The sequence below is a fragment of the Dama dama genome, chromosome 15 (assembly GCF_033118175.1).
Source record: "Dama dama isolate Ldn47 chromosome 15, ASM3311817v1, whole genome shotgun sequence".
NCBI lineage: Eukaryota > Metazoa > Chordata > Mammalia > Artiodactyla > Cervidae > Dama > Dama dama.
In genome coordinates, this window is record NC_083695.1 from 69,734,283 (window position 1) to 69,755,290 (window position 21,008).

Consider the following 21,008-nt stretch of genomic DNA (forward strand, 5'->3'; position numbering starts at 1 on the left):
TATGGAAAATGCAAAAAAAGCAAGTCACAGAACAATGGGAAGAGTGGGCTTGCATTTTTACTTTAAAAAAATAAGAAAAAAAGTGCAAACTTGATTATATATGCTTAGAAAAAAATCTGGAAGAGTGCAAGTCAAATATGAACAGTGGTAAGTATATAATTGGAAATAAAAAATAAACATTATCTACATCCCAGCACCTGAGGCAGCTACTCTTAATATTTGCTTACTATTCTTCTAGAGATGTCTCTACACATAAAATATGTAATTTTACTAACAATGTGTATGTGTTAGCATGCTTTCTCCACCAGCATTATGGCATAGTCTTTCTAGCTAAGTGAGTAGAGATCAGCAGCAGTGTTTATAATAGTTGTATGGTGCCCCACTGTATGATAGTGAAAGGAAAATGTGTTGTTTTCCTCTACTCCTCTACTTCCTTATGTGATGTGTGGGTTTTTTCACACCAAGTAATTCTCCAGTTTTCTGCAGACATCAATTAGGTGTCCTGCAATTCTGTTCAGTTCTGACTTTTTTTTTTTTTTTAATTTTTAAAGATCTGACTGGTTTTATTCAATGTTTCATGAATTTGGGAGCATCCCCCCCGGTAAATAGAAGTGTGCTCCCAGTTCTGACACTGTTTACCTGGAGTTAGCATTAAATCCCACAAGTAAGGGTGTGGTCCCAGAAGATTGCTCCCACTTCAGACATTAGCCCCAGGTTGTCAGCTGTCCTTCTGACCAACCTGGGGTTCCCATGACCCCCTCTTAGGGTTTGATAACTTGCTAGAACAGCTCACAGAATTCAGATTACTGGTTCATCTTTACAGGATACAACTTAGTTGCAGCATTATTTATGATAGCCAAGGCATGGAAGCAACCTGAGGGTCCATCACTAGATGAATGGATGAAGAAGGTGTGGTATATATATATATATTCCACTTTAAATGTATATATATAAATATATATATATAATAAATAAATAAATATATATATATTATTCACCCATAAAAAATGAAGACATTCTACTATCTGCAATAACATGGGTGAACCTTGAAGATACTATGGTAAGTGAAATAAATCAGATAGAGAAAGAGCCACTACTCATATATCTCACTTATATGTGGAACTGACCCCCTCTCCCCACAAAAAACACTCATAGATATAGAGAATAGATTGATAGTTGCTAGAAGCAGGGGAGTGGAGAGTTGGGGAAATGGATGTAGGTGGTCAAAAGGTACAAGCTTCCAATTATAAAATAAATGTCATGGGGATATAATGTACAACATGTTTAACATAGTTAATAATACTGTAGTTATATTTGAAAATTGCTGAGAGTGTATCTTAAAAGTTCTCATCACAAGAATACTAATTACTGTGTTTGGTGAGGAATGTTATGTTAACTAGACTTATGGTGATCCTTTTGTAATATATACACATATTGAACCATTATGTTTTATACCTGAACTGAATATAATGTTATATGTCAATTATATCTCAATAAAAAGAAAGGAAAAAGGATACTACTCAGCAAGAACCAGGTGGGAGAGATGCATGGGTCATGGCTTGCGGGAAGGGGTACAGAACTTCCCGACCTTCTTCAGGCGTGCCTTGCTCCCAGCACTTGTAAATGGTCACCCACCCAGAAGGTCTCAGAATCTCATACTTTAGGGATCTTTATCAAGGCTTTATCGCATAAACAAGACCATTTATTAACTCAAGTCTCCAGAGCCTCTCCCCTCCCTGAAGGAGAGGGGGTGGGGACGAGGCTGAACATTCCAAGCTTCTAATCAAGACTCGGTCCTTTCAGAGACCAGCCCCCACCCTGCGGCCATCCCAGAGCTCAGCAAGAGTCTCCCATTAGAACAAAAGATGCTCCTCTCAGTCAGGAAATTTCAAGAGATTTAGGAGTGATACGTCAAAAACTGGGGTCAAAGATCAAGAAGAAAGGATGCTTCTAGGACCTTTATCACCTGAGAAATGACAAAGGTTTTAAGAGCTTGAAATGAGAGCCAGGGAGAAAAACCGAAATATATGTTTCTTATATTGCAGCATCACAAATAGTAAGTTAGCTGCCAGTATAAACAGACCCTTCTTGATGAACTTTCAGTTTCCAGGTTTCCCCCACTTTAGATAATACTCTAAGGAACATTTTTATGTTTATCTTGGCGACTGTGTTCAATTATTTCAGAATAAATTTCTTTTTTTGGCATAGGTAAGTGTTTTTTTGTTTTTTTTCTGACTAATGTACGTATTCCTCTGGTGTTTGCCATGGAAAAGACCCACCTAATCTTTAGGCTATGAGGAAATCATTCAATCATATGGAACTCACTTAAGTGTTCTTTGGGTTTTTTAAACCTTGCATTTTTAGCTTCTGTGGTGACTGTGACCTCACCTCCTTCTCTGTGGGTCTTTCCTTATACATGCTTCTAGAGGCAGGATAGAGGAGTGTATCAGATCCAGCATCGTCAGCAGCAGAGATTTTTTTTGAACAACTGAAATGAGAAGATAAAATAAAGGAGCCCTTTCAGAGTTGGTAAAATGGCTGCTTTTGCTGGAACTCATGTCTAGGCTGGTTTTGCCTGAGCTGCCCACTACTTGGAACTAGTTCTTCCAAACACCAAAGATCTCCAGAGGGGCTTGTTGGGAATTTCAGAGTTCCTTCAAGTCCTGTCCTGGAGGCATTTGGACTTGTGCTCTGGAAAGGATAATGCTGATAGTAGAAGAGTTCAAGGTCTTTATGCTGCTGACATATTTGGATGTTGATTCTTGATATTGAGGAATCTGATTATTTCCTGCTGGTCTTGGAGGGTCTCCTGGGGAGGTAACGGGTGGCTGTAGCTCTCCCTGGGGTCACAAAAGCTGGTAGTGGACACAGTGGAGTGTTCATCCATGTGAACTCTGGCTGGAGGCAGACATCTTGGGTCCTTGGCACCCAGAAGAAATTTCTAGAGTGGAATTTCTGGGACACAGATCTGCACATTTTGTAGTTTGGTACATGTGCACGGCTGTCCTCCATGAAGATGATTCCATAAGGCTGGGTGGCCCCTGGTCATCACTACCTTGTGTCCGCTCATCTGTAGTTATGGCCAGTTGGCAGCCCAGGCACTGAGGAAGCACTTTGTAGCTTCCGTAGTCCACAAAGTGAGTCACAGGAGTCTTCCCATTTTTGGTAACTTCAAGGCTGCCTTGATTCTAAGGTTAAAAGAGTTCTGTGACACTGGGGCCTGTAAGCTAAGCCAACTCCATGGCTCTCAGAAAGCCCAGCTAAAAGCACTTCCAAGCTTACCCTCATGACTTAGTCCCTGTTCTACCGCTTCAACCAGGAAGAAATGTCCTGACAAGGAATCTGGTCTAAGTACCAAGCTGTTACCACTCATAATTTGCAGCCTCTGCCAATAACCAGATCACACAAAATTAGTTATCCCCAACCTCCTTCCTGTATCTGAGGGGTAGGGAACTTTGGAAGTGCTTGTGCAGACACATGAATAGCTGAAGGTCTGGTCTTTATACCTGTACCCAGAACTAAGTTTCTGTTTCATGTTCCATCTCCAGTATGGTAGAACTTCCTGGGTGCCGCATGCTTCAGGGGACATCGACAACTTGGTGTACCCAGAGAGTAGTGGTTCTCAGACTGACAGAAGTTCTCTAAACTGTGGTTTGTGAGGAACGGCTTTAAAAGTGAGGAAATTGGAAACATTTTACTTTGAAGAAGAGAAGACTTTGGGATGAGGTGTGGAGAATGGTGAACTATGACCCCCCACAGGTGTTTTTAAAATATCTGAGGTCTTGCCATATGGAAGAGGGATTTGACTTTTCTTTGTTATCCAGAGAGGATTAGAAAGCTGTTGACTATTCTTTAAGATGTGGAAGCATCGATAGGCCTCAGGAGGCAGTAGACCTTCCATCTTTGAAGTTGTCCTAGTCAAGTCTGGCTTTAAGTAGGGAGGCTTTAAGTGCTGCATGTGGGGTTCGTTATCTGGGGGCTCAAACCACTAAACCCAAAGGCCACTTAAGACATGCTTGTTTCCTTCTAATCCAGCTTCCAGCCGGTTCTGCTGTGCTCTGGTCTGGCTTCCTGCAAACAGCCTGCCTCCTCCCACTTCTTCATGCTTTTGTCCCAGGCCCTTCTTGGTCTGACACTGCCAGGCAATCTCTGAGAACACCCATAAGTACTATAGCTGTGTTTCTTGATATAAGCGAAGGAAGAGGGGGCCTCATTTCCTGAGGTCAAAATTAGAATCCTGGCTCCCTGAGGAAGTTGTCTGCTCTGCCACAGGGGATGGACTCTGAGGGTCTCACCTCCCACTATGCCCTTCCACCTTCATTCTTTTTCTTGTCAACAGTGGCCGTGTTTTTCAGTGGTAGAATCTTTCAAATGTGTAGAAAGTGAAAGTGAAGTCAGTCAGTCGTGTCCAACCCTTTGTGACCCGATGGACTGTAGCCTATCAGGCTCCTCCGTCCATGGGTTTTTCCAGGCAAGAATAATGGAGTAGGTTGCCATTTCCTTCTCCAGGAGATCTTCCTGACCCAGGGATTGAACCTGGGTCTCCCACATTGTAGGCAGACGCTTTACCATCTGAGCCACCAGGGAAGATGGCTCAGATGTGTAACAGTTCCTTAATTTGTACCGTACTTTCATCTCAAGACAATTTTTACTTATGTTAATTGTTTTATTTGGTTGTAAAAGCTGCCCTGTAAGGTAGACCATATCATGTTTTGATACATAAGGAAAGGGATGCAGAGAAGTTAAGTGACTTCTTTAAGGTTGCACAACAAAGGAAAATGTATCAGAATAATAAAGTATGATTACACGGAGACTCCTCACTTGATGCCCTGTTTTTGCCTTGGACACGAGGGTAAACAAAATACATTTGGGCCAACTCTTTGTCCCCATGATTTTGTAGAGGAAAACTGATGAATGCTGAGTGTTGCTTGAACCTTACGCTGTGGTGGCCAGTGACAAAGCCAAGAGAAGTCAGTGTTTTATTAATTTATCTTTTTTTGGGTTGCTGGAGATGAGGCCCGCCAGAAAGCTCTCTGGCTTAAAAGTTGATGTTTCAAGCAAATGGCCCATAAACACATGAAAAGAAAGATGTTCACCTCATAATAAGAAAAATACAAATTAAAGTTAAACTACCCTGAGGTACCACTTCCCACTTGTCAGATTGGCAGAAATCCACATTGGATCACATAACCTGTTGCCAAATTGTGAGGAAACAGGCACTTTCAGGCATTCATGGTGGGTTGCAAAGTGGTGCTCTCTTGGTGAAAGAGAACATATCACTGTCTAGCAAAATGCTTATTTACTTACCTTTGCTATAGCAGTTTCACTTCTAAGAATCTGAGACATATATGCAAAAACAGGAAAAGATATTTACAAATGGCTACTAATTAAAGCATTTTATTACATGTTTGAAACATTACATATTTGTCATAACTAGTGCAGGCATCTTCCCACAGCAGTAGTGGGTGGGTCCATGGGAAGACCAGGAAATTTGTGCATGCTTTGTTATGCCTCTGCTTCTGTTGGCTGCTGTCCCCTGGGCCAGTTTGTAAGTCCCCTGGCCAAGCCTAGGGTCAGAGAATGAAGGGTCTACCAAGTTACAGATAAAATGCATATGTTAATTGGGACTACCAATGCAGTCAGTTTACCGTAGGGTAAAGTACAGGTATTTGTAATTCATATAGCATGGTTTATAGATTTATGATCTTGGTTATGTAAGTAGAATACACTGTATTAGCGAGATGTCTCTTAAAATGTATAAATCCAACCATTTCAGATATTTCAATATATATTAATGTTTTATATATATGTAATGTTTAAGAATATGTATGCTCATCATTCTATCTGTGCAATGAAAAATTTGGTGGTAATAATGATAACACTCTTGAGGATAATCAGTGGAACTGCCTCATGCAGAAGGCCAGGGCAGTGGCCTCAGAGTTGTTACTCAGAATGGCAGGCAAATGTGTCAAAGCAAAGAAGTTTCTTTTTCATATAGCCTAAAAAGTTGTTGAATATTCAGGGATATAGAATCAAATATATGTTAATGTTGTGACCAAAATAAAACTACAGCCGCTGCAATCTTAAAAAAAAAAAAAAAAAGAAATGTGGAGAAAAATATGTATAGTAAGTTATTTATATAAGAAAACATGTTTTTCTTTATATGTTTTAAGTGGAAGGATAAACCGTTTTATTTTTAAAATGATGATCTATGAGAAAAGGAATAGAATGGAGAGAACAGGAAGCCAGATTTCTCTAAATAGACGTTATTTTTAGGTTTTTGACTTTGGAGTGATGTAAATTTTATTTAATTACAAAGCAAACAAACAAAAAAGCCTATAATATTACCAAGATACTCCTCATAAAATAGAATGTGATTGATCTATATTTCACATTGTATAAATTTGGTAGTTTATAACCAAATGTATTATTTGATCCTCATTCAATTCAGTTCGGTTGAGTCACTCAGTTGTGTCTGACTCTTTGCGACCCCATGGACTGCAGCACGCCAGGCTTCCATGTCCATCACCAACTCCTGGAACTTGCTCAAACGCGTGTCCATTGAGTTGGTGATGCCATCCAACCATCTCATCCTCTGTCATCCCCTTTTTCTCCTGCCTTTGATCTTTCCTAGCATCAGGGTCTTTCCCAGTGAGTCACTTCTTTGCATCAGATGGCCCAAGTGTTGGAGCTTCAGCTTCAACATCAGTTCTTCCAATGAATATTCAGGACTGATTTCCTTCAGGATTGACTGGTTTGATTTCCTTCAGGATTGACTGGTTTGATCTCCTTGCTGTTGGTCCTCATTATATTCTACAAAAGCATTGAGGAAATTTGAGTAAGAAAGTATAATAATACAGTGAAGATTCCTAGATGAGAAGATTGTCTTGTTTGCTTTGTTTAAAGATTGTTAATGCATATCAGTAATGGAGAAAATGACATTACTACCTAATATTGAAAAATAAAAGGTGTCTGTCTTCTGAAAAAAATTATAAAACAAAAACCAAATGAACATTTTTCCTGTCTTGGTTTTCTGTGCTATAAAACTGATTTTCACAAAGTTAATGACTTAAAACAGCACGTGTTTATTATTAGTTTCTTTGGGTCAATGGTCTAGACCCAGCTTTGACAGGTCCTCGGCTTAGGGTCTCACAAGGCTGATATGGAAATGGCTGCAGGCTGCATCCTTATTTGGAGGCTATCCTGGGGAGAGATTGCTTCCAAGTTCCCTCAGGTTGTTGGCAGAATTCCTTTCCTTATGGCTGTAGGATTCAACACAGCTTGCTTCTTCAAAGCCAGCAGTGCAGAGTCTCTGGTGTGTGTGTGTATCTCAACAGTCCTTTTTTATTTTGTAAGAGTTTTCACCTAATTCAGTCAAGTACATCAAAAATTATCTCCCCATAATTAACTCAGAATCATTTGGTTGGGCCTCATATCCATTAGGATGGCTACTGTTAAGAAAAAGAAAACACCAGAAAATAATGTGTTGACGAGAATGTGGAGAATTGGAAACCTCATGCATCTCTGGTATGAAAGTAAAATGGTGCAGCCAGTGTGGAAAATAGTACAGAGGTTTCTCGAAAAATTAAACATAGAATTACTGTATGGTTAAGTAATTCCACTTCCAGGTACCTATCCAAAAGAACTGAAAAACAGTCTCCAAGAGTTAGTCGTACACCCATGTTCATAACAGCATTATTCACAAGAGCCAAAAAGTGGCAGCAACCCAGTGCCCATCAACAGAAGAATGGATGGATAAAATGTAGTGTATACGTACAGTAGAAAATAAACAACCTTAAAAAGAAAGGGAATTGTGACACTTTCTACCACATGAATGAACCTTGAGGACATTATTCTAAGTGAACTAAGCCTGTCACAAAAGGACAAATATTGGATGGTTCCATTTATATGTGGTACCTGGAGTAGTCAGCTTCGCAGAGACAAAAAGTAGAATGGTAATTGCCAGAAGCAGGAGAGAGTGGAGAATTGGGAAGAGTTGTTTAATGGGTACAAAGTTTCAGTTTTGCAAGAAAAGAGTTTTGGAGATTGTTTGCACAACAAGGTGGATGTACATAATAATAATGAATTATTCACTTAGATTGTTCAGATGGTAAATTTTATTTTACATGTATTTCAGTACAAGAAAGAATTTAAAAATCAAATGATTAGGGATCTTAATAATGTGTAAAATCCCTTCACTTTCATATTCTCTTGGAAACCAGCAGATTGCAGGTCTTGCCCACGCTCAAAGGGAGAGAATACAGGATATGAACACCAGGGGGAAGGAAGCTATGGGGGCTTCCTTAAAGTTGGCCTAAAAATTCATTTGCTAAAAATTCAAAGCAAAATGTAGCAAACGAAATTCACAGCATATCCAACTAGAAAAAAGCCTGTGCAGCAACGAAGACCAAGCACAGCCATTAAAAAATCTTTTAAAAAGTCTTTGTTCATAGTAATACTTAAAAAGGTAAACAAACAAGGTCCTGCTGTATAGCACAGAAGTTATATTCAACACCTCTGATCTTGAATATATCAACGTCAATATATTTATGTGTTCAGTTCAGTTCAGTCACTCAGTCGTGTCCGACTCTTTGCGACCCCATGAATTGCAGCATGCCAGGCCTCCCTGTCCATTACCAACTCCCGGAGTTGACTCAAACTCACGCCCATCGAGTCGGTGATGCCATCCAGCCATCTCATCCTCTGTCGTCCCCTCCTCCTCCTGCCCCCAATCCCTCCCAGCATCAGGGTCTTTTCCAATGAGTCAACTCTTTGCATGAGGTGGCCAATATTTATGTGTGTGTGTATATATATATATATAATCAGTATATTCTATGTATATACATATATGTATAACTGAATCAGCTTGCTGTACAGCAGAAATTAACATAACATTGTAAATCAACCAACTTCAGTAAAATAGATTCTTAAGAAAAGGCAATCAAACCACAAGAACCTCATTTGATCATCTTTTTAAAAGACATGACCATTTGTCATTCTGAAAACTAGCAAATAAAGGAAAAGAGCCACACATTTGATCTGCCTTTCCTGTAAAAATTACTTCAAGGTAACTTTAGAGATGATTTCCAGCAAAAAAAGCTATGAAATATTAGATCTAGCTAGTGTCATTACTGTCTGCTAACATCACAATCTAGCTCTAACCTTTGGTATTTACAAGAAACATCAAGGGACAGAGCAGCATGCTGAATGACACCATGGGGATGTAAAATCCAGACTAGGAAATTCTACTGGACAAAAAGCCTGTTTCCTTCAACAAGGAGAAAAAAAGAAAAAAACTTTGAGATTAGGAGGCTTAAAAAGTAAACCATCTAATGGGTTAGATCCCTGGGTTGGGAAAATCCTCTGCAGGAGGGCATGGCAACTCACTCCAGTATTCTTGCCTGGAGAATCCTCATGGACAGAGGAACCTGGTGGGCTACAGTCCATAGGGTCACAAAGAGTCAGACACGACTGAGTGGCTAAGCACAGCACAGCACATCTAAATACACTGTATGGTCCTTGTTTGAATAGTAATGTGATCAAACCAACTGTCAAAGACATTTATGGAAGATCAATTTGAACAGTAACTTTGATATGTGATAATCTGAAACTGCTGTCAAATTTTTTAGGTTTGATGCCTGTAATTGTGGTTATGCTTTTAAAAGTGTCCTTACCATTTAGAGATCAAAACTAAGATATCCGTGGGTGAATTGATATAATATCTGAGATTTACTTCAAAGTAATCATATGAGGTTAGGATAGAAGCTGGGGGAGTGGTTATAGATGATTTAGAACTGCCCATGAGAGTTGATAATTATTATAGCTAAGTGATATTTGGGAATTTATTGTATTATTTTCTCTACTTTGGTTGAAAATTCACCTTGACAAGTTGTTTGGTTTGTTTCTAAGCCTAAGTTTCAGACCAGGAGTCGCAAAAAAAATATATGTATATATTTTAATGTAGTTTGGAGAGATTTGAAGTACAAAGCTGTACAGTGGGCTGGCCAAGTCTTAGCAGATTAAGTAAGAAAGAACTCCTTGAAAATTATGTTCTCTAATACTCAGGTCACCGCCGTACCATAATGCCTTCCTTCCTCCTGTTTCAGTGTGGTTGGTGGTTGGGAGAACGGTTGAAGTTCACTGGTTTTGGTTTGATTGATTCATCAGTTTCCCCTGCCGCCTGACTGCGTCTAGTGACTCACTCAGGAATGACTTCTTCCTGAGAGTACTGGGGTGAAGCCTGAGCTCCACCCCAGGCCTGCCATTGAATGGTTCCACCTTGCTTACATCTAAACTCATAGCTGGGATGAGGGCAGACATGTTTTCTGAAATGAGGATGGCACTTGAGAGAAGACTTGCTTTTCTCACCTATGTAACTTCTTACCTGGTTCCAGAAGGTTTCCCTCTTCATATTCGTTGGAAACCACACACTTTATGTACGTAAAGCCTGGGCAGAACCAGGTTCTTCCCTTGAAAGGAACTGGAGCCACACATCCTGTCTTCACTATCCTCTTTGCTGAAGGAAAAACAGAGATGGTTGTTTTATCTGCACCTTCCTAGCCTGTGTGTGCCAACGGTACACCTCTCTCCATTCCCAAAGCAAGTGCAAAATGACAACAAAGCAAAAAGGTACCTTAGAGTGTCCCTCCAGGCTTCCAGACTTCTGCAAAGGAGCAAAATGCCCTTCCTCTGGAATTTAGGGAGAATGAGGGCTGTGCTAAAGTCCTTTGACTCAGATGCTCGGAGATACGAATGCAGCTTTGTTCCATAGTAAGAGTGCTTCTGCTCCGTTTATCCTAACAAGTGAGAACAGGGGGTATGTGTGGTCATCTTCACCTGGGCTTTTCAGATTGTTGATCTATAGCTATATCTACAGATCTTAGATTTTAGACCTTTTTTCTTTTTTTTGAAGAGAACAGTTGCCTTTATTATTAAAATGATCAAATAGCAAATGTTGATTTTCCAAAGTATCATGAACAAAATCACTTAATAGATCTTGTCCGTGTCCCCAGAGATCTTGTATGTCAAAGAGCATAAAAACAGACTATTAATAGAAATTTAAAATAATATCCTAAGGTTTTAGACATCTTAAGAGCAATGTTAACCCTGAGCTGTAAAGCAGTAAGAATGCTAGAAGTGCTAGTAAGAAACAGTGTACAGAAATAGGACTAAGAACAAAAGTTGCAAGGGAGAGAAAAGGGATTGTTTTTATGTAACTGACCATAACCACCAAGAGAAGAAGAAAAATAAGGTAACAGGAAAAGTTTGAAATCTGTGGCAACAGGACCAGCATCATCAGTCTGGTTAATTTAGAAGGCGGGGCATTTGTTTAAGAATTTAAAAGCTTAGATGGTGAAAGCGCCACTGGTGACATGTTAGATGTGAGCCAAGGGTGGCCCCCTAGCTTCCTGACTGGGCCAGATCTGTGTCACTGCACACAGAGGTCCTGCGGCTTGTCTGAGGTATCAAGGAGTTCTTTCTGATTTTGTTTTTTTAAGTGTAGTAATAATATGTAAGTACATTTTGGGAGGCTAAAAATTCAGACTACAGATAAAGCCCTCCTTAACCACACAACCCAATCTCAGGCCCCTCCCTAAAAAGAGCCATTTATCTGTATGACCATCTAGATACTTTTTTTTCTATGTTCACCTTCTAGGTACCTAAAGAAATGAAATGGGTTTACTATTTTTTTTTACTTTTTTTTTTTTTTCATTTATTTTTATTAGTTGAAGGCTAATTGCTTTACACTATTGTAGTGGTTTTTGCCGTACATGGACATGAATCAGCCGTGGATTTGCATGTGTTGCCCATCCCGATCCCCCCCTCCCGCCTCCCTCCCCTTTTCCTTCTTTAATGTAAGTGAAATGGTACTGTTCTTCACAGATAGATTTTTCAATTAACAGTATGTCTTGCGGATCTTTCCATGTCAATATATGAAGATTTATCTATTTTTTTCTTTTTTACTGTTGCCTATGATTTGGTAGCGTGTTTAGGCCATCGTTTAACCATTTTCCTAGTGATGCACATTCAGGCTGTTTCACTTTTTCCATAATCACAAACAATGCACCGATGCTGCAAGCATCCTTGTTCATTCCTCCTTGGGCATGTGTTCTGCTCTAGGGTGGATGCTAAGAAGTAGAATGATTGAATCAAAGGGAATGTATCTTTATTAATAGTTTCTGCCACGTGGCCCTCCACAGTGACTATGCTGGTTTACATATTTGTTGTTGTTTAGTCGCTAAGTCGTGTTTGACTCTCTTGTGACCCCATGGACTATAGCCTGCCGGTCTCCTCTGTCCATCGGATTTCCCAGGCAGGAATACTGGAGTGGGTTGCCACTTCCTTCTCTAGAGGACCTTTCTGACCCAGGGATCGAACCTGTGTCTCCAGCATTGGCAGGAGGATTCTTTACCACTGAGCCACTGTGGAAGCATTAGCAACTAAATGGATTTTCCTATGGATTTAAATACTAGTCTCTTTAGGAAAGAGGCAGAAGGAGTAGAAGCATGCACTTGATTTTAAAACTTCAAAACATCCCTTGGCATTTTGAGGGGTTGAAATGTACATAGGGGTTGCAAGTTTAAAATCTTTTTTGTTGGAGAAGGAAATGGCAACCCACTCCAGTATTCTTGCCTGGAAAAGTCCATGGACAGAGGAGCCTGGCAGACTGAAGTCCATTGGATTACATGACTGAGCATGTGTGCATGAGGGTGGAGGGAGATGGGTTGGTAGCAATAAAGTGGTAGAACTAAAAAAAATAATAAAAATAAAAATAAATAAAATATTTTTTGTTATTTTGGCTTTTGGAACAAAGGAGCTTGGAATCTGCTCTGCGTGTTGGTGGCGAGTCCTCTGTGCCAGTTCAGGAGAGTGAGAGGAGCACAGACAGGTTTTGCCCAGTTACTAGCCTCTGGGCAGAAGACTCCGCCTTTCCATACTGAAAGATGTCTAAATACATGGAGCTGCTTTAATAGAGAAGTGAAAGCATCTGACAGTTTAGGACTCAGGGCTCTCTGGAAGGCCCTGAATTCCTTACAGGAGGGCATGGCCATGGTGGGTGGAGGAAAGGATTTGACTAGTGACAGCTGCTACCCATGGCAGATAGATCCCTACAAGCTCCCACTGTAGTCAAGGTCCTTGCCATCCACATGGGGAGAATGAGGGTGTCCCACTGGGACCCTGTGTGTATGGACATGGAGTGTCCGGGATCTGCTGTTGGCCTCTGGGGTCATCCCCACTACCAGGTAGAGAGCCTGTCTTGAGACTCGCTTTCGGGGGAGGACCCTGGGGGCCACTGGCAGCCCGCCAGCCCCCTCCTGTGCTAATTTTGCCGAGTTTCTCTGCTTATGAAAGGGATCTTCTTTCCCCTGCACTGTTTGCCTTTGTATCTGCGTCTTTGAGGAAGGGGGAGGAAGGTGGAGAGCCAGAGGTTGTTGAGAAAATACATAGGGAAACAATTTGAGTCTCCTTGGACTGGCTTTCCAATCCTTGGCAATTCCTTTGATTCTGGACGAAACCTAGAAGGAATATCCTTTCCTTTCCCCTTCAGTTTTGTAAGAACAAGCACGTCTCCTCTTGCTCTTCCTGACTTAATCAAGTGGTATGGCACGCCCACTTCCCCAGCCGTGTCTTGCAGCCACATTGAGCCAGATTAATGTCACACAGAACTAGTTGAAGGACTTTCGCTAACCAAACACTCAGATTCACTTTTCCAGTCTTGAGAAACTGCCTTCAGGACTTTTAAAAGGTGGGAGAGGGGGGTTGAATTCTTGCTTCCACCACTTGACCAGGTGGGAAAAGCTTGACACCTTCCACCCAGCTATGAAGAACTTTGCCTGCTGGCCACGAAAGCCCGTTAACACACGTACAGGCAATATGTCTATCTCCCGCCTCCACACACTGTTTGTTTGTTTTGTGGTTATTTCCTTCTTTCTTAAAGAAAGAATCCTGTCTCGGCCTTTCTTTGGAGGAGTGTGATTTGAAGCGCTGCAGCGGGGCGATTGTGCAATCCGGCTCCTGGAATCTCCTTCCTACAGCCTGCTGTGCATGTGTACTCAGAAGGGCAGGGGTGCCAGATTCTGTTGTTCTGTACCAATCGGCGCTTCTAAACTCATGTCCCCCTCATGCTGTCTCTTTCCAGCACTCAAGCGTTAAAGGGGAATTACCCGGGACATAGTCATTTTTTTGCTCCTATGTGATACCCATGGTCTCACCGCTGCTGCAGGGCTCCAGACGGAACACAGCTCTGGCTTGGAGCTGGGGAGTCCGGGCAGGCGGGCAGAGAAGTGTCCATTCATGACTTTGTTTGACTCCCTGGAGGAAGGAGAGTTGCCGTTGACAGGAAAAGGTGAGCTCTGATCTTTCCCAGCAAGAAGAAGGTCTGTTCCCTTCCTTTGGCCGGTGCTTTCAGATGGAGGTAGAGGAGGGCCGCGGGAGGCTCTGGGTCTGAGGGTGCTAGGACAGTGAGGGCAGTGCCCTCTGGCTGATGCCTGGGGCACCCCCTCCCCAAATGAGCACAGCATCTCACACGTGTGTTAAGGGCTCCAGAAATGTAATCTGTGGCAGTGGCATCAAGCTGTCCTACACCCTATGACCTCAGAAAATGTTGGAGGCTCCTCATTTCTAGAAATCTACCATGACACAAATAGATGAGGCAATATACAACCCCACCCCTTTCCCTACAGCTTGGCTTAGAACAAGCAAGGAGAAAGCAGCAGAGCCTAGAAATTAGGACAGGATTACATGGAGATCCAGCCGGGGCAGTGGGCAGACTAAGTGGCTTCAGTTAGGAGTATCTGGGCTGGCCAGAGGCCGACAGGGCTGACTTTGAACTTCACCCCCTCCACCACCTCAGCTAGGCCTGGGTTGTTCAGCAAAACCTCCCAGCCTCTCTCCTCCTCCTGCTGGGGCATCTGGAGGCTTGCTTGGGCCTGTGCAGACTTGTGTTTCTGCCCATTTAATGTATTGCAGCTCATGGGCCTTCAGTTGACTTGAAGGGGGCTCTCTTCCAACCTCAGAGGAGGCCTTCTCTGGGCCCAGCTCCAGCAGCCCACAGTGGGCCTTCTCAGGAAGGAGAGGGGGTGAGGCCACTGCCAGATTCTCCCCACTCGGAATGTTGGTTTGATCCTGGGACTTTCTGAGACAGGGGAGGCCACCTGACCTTCCCGCTCAGCCATCTGTGTCGGAACATCTGGCATTTCAGGGAAAAACTGCTTAGCTGTCTTAGGAACCAACTGTGTGTCTTCATTTGGGAAGCATGGAAGGCTTCATCATCAAAGTGATTTGTGAGTACCAAGAAGATGAGAGGGATGGAAAGATGATGACGGCAACCCCATTGTTCAGAGTTTGACCCTAAAGTTGACAGACTCCAGTCTACCAGCCTGCTTTAGTCTGCCTCTTGTTTTCTTCCACTTCCTGAAGCACCTCTTGCAGACCCGCAACCCCTTTGACACCTGTCCCAGTTCAGCTGGGTTTCCTGCCTTTGCTCTTCATGTCTGGAGCGCAGGTAACCGTCTGCAGGCATGAGTGCTCCTGGCATCAGCCACGAGAAACCCTGTCTTTCAGGCTCCAGGAGATAACATTAACCCGTTCTCCTCAGACCAAGCTTATGGATTCTGACCACTGAGATGCGGGGTGGGGGAGGCGGGGGAGCTCATCCTATGCTTCCACACAGAATGGAGACAGATAGTCACTCTCCAGAGTTGGGATGACTTAAGAACTCTTGAAGAACTCATTTGTTTCTCCGTGTTTCAAAGGCAGCACTCATTATTTTGCAAACAATAGCTGTTTCTTCTGCAACCCATTTCCCTAGATTTTGCTAACTTCTTCTATCCAGCACAGTCCAACTTCAAACCACCATGACTAAAGCTGGATGTTCACGAGGTAGAGTAGGGTGACAGCCAATTCAAGGGGTCAGTTAGAATCTGCACAGCCGTACGGGGAGTTGTTTGTTATTGGGGAAAGAGACATCCAGTGATGAAACCTTTCTTTAAACTGAGCAAGGGGCAGAACTGAAGTGAGTATTTTTTGGATCCTTTACCACCCTGGAGTGGTGTGAATTTGCCAGACTGCAGCAGTGGGATGGTACTGCAATGTGGTATTGGGAGGCAGAGCGGAGAGGAAGAGGGAGGGAATGTGAAGTGGCCTCCAGGCCTCACCTGGAAATGCTGTCTTCACACCTCCTGGCATCCCCTCTGCCGTGCGGTTTGGGTGGGGTTCCCAGGGATGTCTGGGTAAGATCACTTGAGGGGACCAAAGAGAGGAAGGGAGAGGGAGCGAGCTCCTCTAACCACTGGGCTGAACAGCTGGGCCCCCAACCGAGGCAGTATTAGCATTTGAAAACCCCTCTGAGGGTGGGCGCTGGGCCTGAGAGCAGAGACTGTGGTGGCCGCACACAGAATGGGGCTGAGCATCCGGGGCATAAAGACCAGGCCGGACTCAAGAATGAGTCCATTGTGGCTTTGTCCCAGGCTTGAAAACTGTGACCAAGATTCTTTCATTGTTAAGAAAGACCGTTTCTTGGCCAGAGCAGAGCTCAAAAGTCTGGTTCTCCCAGCAGGCAGGTCTGGGAGGTTGTTAGCTACGTGCTCTCCAAACCTTTCTGTGGGTAGTTAAGACCGTCTCGCTCCGGATCATGCAGGCTGGTGTGTTGGTTCTGGAACTGCAACCCGGGTCTGTCTCCCAGTTGACTGAAGTCAGCCCCTACCCACACTGTCTATACAGAGTAGCTTTTTGTCATTCATATTTCATTTAAACAGTGTAGCTTTGTACAGCATGTATTTTTAAATTGATGTTAATTCTGGTTAATGAAGGTCATAACTCCAAACCTCTGTAGCCTCTTCCCTGTTTCCAGCCAAAGTCTGCTTAGAGGTGGGGCGCTGGAGGGAACTGGCCGCACTCTTCCTTAATCCAGGAACAATGGTGCCACCTACTGGCAGTTGCTGTTAGCTACAGGTTCTGTGGCCTGTCCTCTTTTCTGGTAAAGGGACTTTGACCTAGGTGGAAGTAGCAGTATTCCAGTCCAGGAGTCATAACATGCTGCAGTGGAACGCGCACTGAGTAGGCACACTCTTTCCTGCTTACAGATGTGGAAGGGCTTAGAGGCTGCGATTGGGCAAGTTGCCCAGGGTCACAGAGGCAAATAGGCTTCCCCAGTGGCAATCAGTGGTAAAGAACATGCCCGCCAATGCAGGTTAAATGTAAGAGACACAGGTTTGATTCCTGGGTAGGGAAGACCCACTGGAGAAGGGAATAGCTACCTACTCCAGTATTCTTGCCTGGAGAATGCCATGGACAGTGGAGCCTGGTGGGCTACAGTCCATAGGGTCACACCAAATTGGACACGACTAAAGTGACTTAGCACAAGCATGCACGCAGCAGAGGCAAATAGGACAGAGCCTTCCCACCTGCAAAATTAGCCAGTTGGCCAGGGTTTGCCAAAGCCAGCAAGAGATTTTAGATGGTAACTGGACAAAGCACTCAATACTGTGACTAGTGAGGACTGTCTTCCCTCTTCAATTCTGATTCAATCCTGCTGAGTTTGTCATTTTGATATGACGCTTTAAACTTTCAACAGTCTTTGACCCTTATTTATTTCAGTTTTTAACAATGTTAGACAGGCAGCAGTATCAGTTATAAATTATTAACTTTTTTCATTAAATTATTTTGAAGTTATCTAAATTATCTTCCACTTTATGACGAGCAACCTTGGTTTTCTGTTTTCCTTATGTAGTATAGTGATATGACATTTCCTTTTAAAGTAAGTTTGTTCGGTTTAAAAAAGTGAGTCAGTTTTAGGGGAGAAATACAGGTAGGCAATGGTACGGGTGTACACAGATAATGTTGAAAATCCTGATGGATGTTACGGGTGACTCAAAAGTGTGGGCGATGTTGCACTGTGCCCGTCCTGACTGGCTTGCTCCACACCCTTGGGCAATCTTGAGGATCCTTTCCTTCTTTGTAGGAAATGAAAATGGACTAGGTGATCGTATAGGTGGACTATAAAATGCTGTGAAGTCTGGGCACTACGACTCAGGTTTCTCCCAGGTCAGGCTGCTTTACCTGTGACGGTAGTAACAGTCCAGAGCCTTGTTTCTTCCACTTTTCTCCTCCCGCAGGACTCCTCCCTTTTACCTGCTGCATTTTCTTTCTTCTTCTTAAAAATCACCTTTACAAAGATATAATTCACATATTTTATAGTTCACAGCTGTGAGACCATTACCCCAAAAAGCAGCTCCAGACCAGTCACTTCCCATTCCCCCTTACCCAACCCAGCCCTGGGCAACCACTAATCTATCTCCATAGATTTGCCTACTCAGGACATTCTGTATTAATGGAACCACACATGGCCTTTCGTGACTGGCTTCTCACTTAGCATCATGTTTTTGCTATGTTGTTCATGTTGTGGCATGTATCAATACTTCCGTATTTTGTATTGCCAAATAATATTCCATTGTGTGGATATACCACATTTTATTTTTTTCTTCATTAGTTGATGGACACTTGGGTTGTTTCCACTTTTGGGCTATTATGAATAATGCTGCTGTGAACATTCAGGTACAAGTCCTTGTGTGGACATGTTTTAATTTCTTTTGGGTATGTACCTACAAGTGGAATTGTTGGGTCATATGGTAATTCCATGTTTAGTATTTCATGGAATCACCAAACTTTTCCAAAGCAGTTCCACTGTTTTACATGGGCTTCCTGGTAGCTGAGCTGATAAAGAATTTGCCTGCAATGCAGGAGATCCTGGTTTGATTCCTGGGTCGGGAGTTCCCCTGGAGAAGGGATAGGCTACCCACTCCAGTATTCTTGGGCTTCCCTGGTGGCTCAGGTGGTAAAGAATCTGCCTGCAATGCAGGAGACTTGGGTTCAATACCTGGGTTGGGAAGATCCCCTGGAGGAAGGCATGGCAGCCCATTCCAGTATTCTCGCCTGGAGAATCCCCATGGACAGAGGAGCCTGGCTGGCTATAGTCCTTGGGGTCAGAAAGAGTCGGACACGACTAAGCACAGCACAGCACCACTAATGCAGAGGGGATCCAATTTTTCCAAATCCTCACCAATACTTGTTATTTTCTGAGGTGTTTGTTTGCTTCTTTTGTTTGTTTTTATAATGGCCATCCTAATGTATGTATGAGGGCTTCCCTCATAGCTCAGTCGGTAAAGAATCTACCTGCAGTGCAGGAGACCTGGGAAGATTCCCTGGAGAAGGAAACAGCAACCCACTCCAGTATCCTTGCCTGGAGAATCCCATGGACAGAGGAACCTGGCAGGCTACAGTCCATGGGGTCACAAGAGTTGGACGCGACTTAGTGGCTAAATCAATCAGTGTATATAAAGTGGTTATTTCCTTGTGGTTTTCATTTGCATTTCTTTTCACTTTCTTGAATCACAACAGGTTTAGTTTTAATGAAGTCCAATTTATCTTCTCTTTGTTTGTGTGTGCTTTTGGTATCTATCTAAGAACATTGCCTAATCCAAGGACAGAAGACTTACTCTTGCATTTCTTCTAAGAGTTTTGTAGTGCTAACTCTTATAGTTAGGTTTATGATCCATTTTGAATTAAGTTTTATTTATGGTTTAGAGAAGGAATCCAACTTGATTCTTTTGGATGTAGATATTCATTTGTTCCATCACTATTTGCAGAAAAGAGTATTCTTTCCTGTATTGAAGTATCTTGACTATCTTGTCAAAAATTAATTGACCATAAATTTGAGGGTTTGTTTCTATAAATTCTGTTACCTTGATCAAATGGTATTCTTGTGTCAATACCACACTGTCTTGATGACTGTAGCTTTGTAGCAAGTTTTGAAAACAGAGAGATTAAATGGTCCATCTTTTTCAAGATTGTTTTGGTTATTCTGGGTCCTTTGCATTTTCAAATGAATTTTAAAATCAGGTTGTGAATTTCTGCAGAAAACGGGGAGGGGGGCATTTGGCATTTTGATAGGGACTGTATTAAATCTGTAGATCAATTTGGGGAATATTGCCATCTTAATAATATTAAGTCTCCTGGTTTAAGAGCAATTTCCATTTATGTAGGTCTTCTCTATTTTCTTTCAGCAGTTGTTTTATAGTTTTCAGAGTACAAATTTTACATTTCTTTTGTTAAATTTATTCCCAAGTATTGTATTCTTTTTGATTCTGTTGTGAATGGAATTATTTTATCAATTTCATTGTCAAGTTGCTCTTTTTAGTGTATAGAAATATATGCACTAGCTGTTTATTATTCTTGTACTCTGAAATGTTGCTGAACTTGTTTTTTTCTGATAGTTTTTTAGTAGATTGCTTAGGATTTCAAGGTATAAGATCATGTCATCTATAAATAGAGATAGTTTTATTTCCTTGTCAGTCTATCCAAATTTTTATTTCTTTTTCTTACCTTATTGCCTTGGTTAGAACCTCTAATACCATAGGGTTTTTTTGTTTGTTTGTTTTGTTTTTTAGAACCTAGGGAACGATTCCCTCTTAGTCCTTCTTTTTTATTTTATTTTAAGTTTTACTGATTTATTTATTTACTTTTGGCTACACTGGGTCTTCATTGCTGTGCACGGGCTTTCTCTAGTTGTGGTGATCAGGGGCTACTCTCTAGTTGCAGTGTTCAAGCTTCTCCTTGTGGTGGCTCCTCTCGTGTGGAGCACAGGCTCTAGACACACAAGCTTCAGTATTGTGGCTCAAGGGCTCCCTACAACGTGTGGAATCTTCTCAAAGCATGGATCAAACCCATGTCCCCTGCATTGTCAGGGGGATTCTTTTTTTTTTTTTTTTTGTCAGGGAGATTCTTAACCACAGGACTACCAGGGAAGTTCAGAACCCCTAATACCATGTTGAATAGAAGTGGTGAGAGCCAGTATCTCTGTTTTGTTGTTGATCTTAGAGGGAAATAGTTCAGTGTTTCATCATCAGGTATGATGTTAGCTGTAGATTTTTTGTAGGTAGGTGCCCTTTAACAGATTGAATAAGTTCTCAACTATTCCTAGTTTGAGTGTATTTGTCATTAAAAAAAAG

General features: G+C 42.2%; 1 protein-coding gene across 3 annotated transcripts in view; it reads left to right on the forward strand.

The window, feature by feature from the left end:
- The window catches only part of SUFU (SUFU negative regulator of hedgehog signaling), a 105,287-nt gene that overhangs the window by 44,569 nt on the left and 39,710 nt on the right, over window positions 1-21,008 (forward strand). The gene's annotated exons all lie outside the window — the stretch shown is intronic.